Source organism: Sus scrofa, chromosome 6 (genome assembly GCF_054392235.1).
Source record: "Sus scrofa isolate SSC_HxYL_T2T_F1_AM1 chromosome 6, Sscrofa_HxYL_maternal_Yorkshire_Landrace_v2.0, whole genome shotgun sequence".
In the NCBI taxonomy this organism is placed as follows: domain Eukaryota; kingdom Metazoa; phylum Chordata; class Mammalia; order Artiodactyla; family Suidae; genus Sus; species Sus scrofa.
Genome location: NC_139388.1, coordinates 100,171,774 through 100,175,199, shown reverse-complemented (window position 1 = coordinate 100,175,199; position 3,426 = coordinate 100,171,774). Strand labels below are relative to the sequence as shown.

Below are 3,426 nucleotides of genomic sequence, written 5' to 3'. Positions count from 1 at the left end.
TGGGGTGGTGGAGGAGGGGGACCAGCAGGGGGGAGAGGGACAGATTCTAAAGAAACAGAGAAAACGGGGAGTGAAAGAAACCTTTAAGATTTAGAATTAATATAAAAACTATAATTAATAGCCTCAGAGAGAAAAGAGGGGGAAAAAGTGTGTCCATGGAAAAAGAACATTTAGGAAGCTACAAAAAGAAAACATTTAGGAAACAAAAAAAGAGTTCTTAAATTTTTTTAATATTGCAGGAGTTACCACTGTGGCTCAGTGGGTTAAGGACCTGACATAGTGTCCATGAGGATGTGGGTTCTGTCCTTGCTCAGTGGGTTAAGGATCAGGTCTTGCAGCAGTCTGTGCTGTAGGTCTCAGACACGATTTTACCACTAGTCCTCAGAACTTCCATAAGCTGCAGGTGCAGCCCTAAAAAAGAAAAAAAAAGTTTTTAATATTGTAGTCCAAAAAATTAAGTCAATAAGCTTGGAAGTTGAGGAATCTCCCAGAAAGTAAAAGGCTACCAGGACAGGAGTTTCAGAAAGAGAGAAGAAAAGAAAATAGAGGGGATATTTTTCCAAAAAATTATTACAGAATGAATGGGTTTCCAGATATGCAAAAAGATCCTGCAATGCAATTCTGTCTCTCTCTCTCTCTCTCTCTTTTTTTTTTTTTTTAAGGACTGCATTTGTGGCATGTGGAAGTTCCCAGGGCTAAATTGGAGCTATAGCTGGTGGCCTATACCACAGCCACAGAAACTCGGGATCCGAGTTGCATCTGTGATCTACACCAAGCTCGAGGCAACATTGGATCCTTAACCCACTGAGCTGGGTCAGGGATTGAACTTGCATCTTCATGCATACTAGCCGGGTTCGTTTCCACTGAGCCGCTAGGGGAAAGCCCTTGTTTTTTGTTTTGTTTTGTTTTGTTTTATTTTGCAATGCAATGCTGACACTATCCAGAGTAGGCCAAGTTTCACAGGTTAAGGACATAGTCCTCCACAAAACTGCCCTCATTTCAGATGCTAGCTGCAAGTTCAGGGTTTCCCAGGCCACCCACACTTCTGACCAAATGGCTATAGACTCAAGGAGTTCCCACTACCCTCTGATGTTCAGTAATGAACTAGAACAACTCACAGATCTCATGAAAATGCTATACTTATGGTTACAGATATAATATGGCAAAAAAAAAAAAAAAAAAAAGACAGAGAGCGAGAGAGATACAAATCAGGACCAGTCAAAAGAAGAGACACATAGGACAAAGTTTGAAGGTCCCAAATGTGAATTTTCCAATGTCCCATTCCTGTGGAGTCAGAATACATCACCCTCCCAGCACATGGATGTAATGTAATCAGGAAAGCTTACCTGAGCTTCAGTGTCCAGGTTTTATTGGAATTTCATCACATAGGCATGACTGATTGAATAAGTGTCCACGTGGCTGAACTCAAACTCCAGGCCCCTTCCCTTTCATAGAGGTCAGACCGGTATCACATGGCTTAAAGTTCCAACCCCCTCATCACACCATTGGCCTTTCCTGTTTGGCCAACCCCTGTCCTGAGTCATCTGAAACTATCTAGGGGACCACCATGAGTAAGCTCATGGGCATAAACTATTAGGGCCCTGATAACAAAGACAGTCCTATCACTCTGGAAATTCCAAGAATTTAGAGGCTACCTCCTGGGGACAGGAGACAAGGGCCAGTCAAATTCTTTATTATACAGCAGACCCACGCAAAAGCACAGCAGTGAAAAAAATTAGAATGCCAGAGACAAAGAGCACATCCTAAACTTGCCAGGGAGAGAAACTGGTCACATACAAAGGCTTGTAGATCAAATGATATCAGTCCTCTTGGGAGTTCCGGTCGTGACCCAGCAGGGTAAGAACCCAACAAGTATCCATGAGGATTCCGGTTCAATCCCCGGCCTCACTCAGTGGGTGAAGGATCCAGGGTTGCCATGTGAGCTGTGGTGTAGGCCAGCAGCTTCAGCTCCATTTCAACCCCTAGCACAGGAATGTCTATATGCCACAGGTGCAGCACTAAAAAGAAGAAAATGATATCAATCTTCTCAATAGCAACACTGGTTGCTAAGAAACAGAAAAGCAATACTTTAAATTGCTTTTTTTTGGGGGGGGGTTGTACCCGAGGGATATGGAAATTCCCAGACTAGGGGTCGAATTGGAGCTGTAGCTGCTGGCCTATGCCACAGCCACAGCAACGCCAGACCTGAACCACGTCTGTGCCTCAGCTAGCGGCGACACTGGATACTTACCCACTGAGAAAGGCCAGGGATCGAACCTGTGTCCTCATGGATGCTAGTCAGATTCGTTAACCGCTGAGCCGCAATGGGAACTCCATCTTTAAATTCCTTAGGGAAAATTATTTCTCATCTAATACTCCGTACCCAGCCAAACTATCAACCAACGAGGAGGGTATAATAAATGCAATTTCAGAAATGCAAGACATCAAAATTTTTACTTCCTAAGCCCCCTTTCCTAGACAGCTGCTGGAGGATGTGCTTCACTTATGTGAGGAAGTAATAAAGAAGAAGCAATGAGCTCCAGAAAACAGGGAGTCAACACAGGAGAGAAGCAAAGGGAATTTCCAGGAGATTTCAGGTAAAGGAAGTTGCAAAATGACAGCTATGAAGCAGGTCTAGAGATCATTAAGTTCAAATTGGAACAAAAAGACATAGTGCTCCAAGAGGGATGTTTCCAAGAAAAAAATAGAACCTATAGATTGATAACCTGACTCTTTTTTTTTTTTTTTTTTTTGGTCTTTTTGTCTTTTGTCTTTTTTTTTTTTTTTTTTTTTTTGTCTTTTTGCTATTTCTTGGGCCACTCCTGCGGCATATGGAGATTCCCAGGCTAGGGGTCCAGTCGGAGCTGTAGCCACTGGCGTACACTAGAGCCACAGCAACTCGGGATCCGAGCCCCGTCTGCAACCTACACCACAGCTCACGGCAACGCCAGATCCTTAACCCACTGAGCAAGGGCAGGGACCGAACCCGCAACCTCATGGTTCCTAGTCGGATTCGTTAACCACTGAGCCACGATGGGAACTCCTACCCTGACATTTTTGACCATGTGAAGCAATCTTTGTAGCTCTGGTGGGAATGTGCAGTGTTAAATTCATATATACAGGATAATAGATCCATAGAAGTATCTACATTGAAATCTAAGCCCAAAAGATAAAAATACAATTTAACTCTGAAAAAAATTGTTGGAGTTCCCATTGTGGCGAATTGGCAATGAATACAACTAGTATTCTCGAGGCTTTGGGTTCGATCCCCGGCCCTTCTCAGCAGGTCGGGAATCCGGTGTTGCCGTGAGCTGTGGTGTAGGTCACAGATGAGGCTTGGATCCTGAGTTGCTGTGGCTGTGGTGAAGGCCGACAAGTATAGCTCCTATTAGACCCCTAGCTTGGGAACTTCCATATGTCTTGGGT

At 44.0% G+C, this 3,426-nt stretch overlaps 1 long non-coding RNA gene across 1 annotated transcript; it reads right to left on the bottom strand.

Annotated features, from left to right (window-relative positions):
* Positions 1 to 209: 209 nt before the first annotated feature.
* LOC146402693 (uncharacterized) lies at positions 210 to 1,457 on the bottom strand. Its single transcript, XR_014807517.1, has 2 exons — positions 1,347 to 1,457; positions 210 to 411 (listed from the first exon to the last, which is right to left on the bottom strand). It is a non-coding gene; the product is annotated as an uncharacterized LOC146402693 (long non-coding RNA).
* Between the last annotated feature and the right edge of the window lie 1,969 nt (positions 1,458 to 3,426).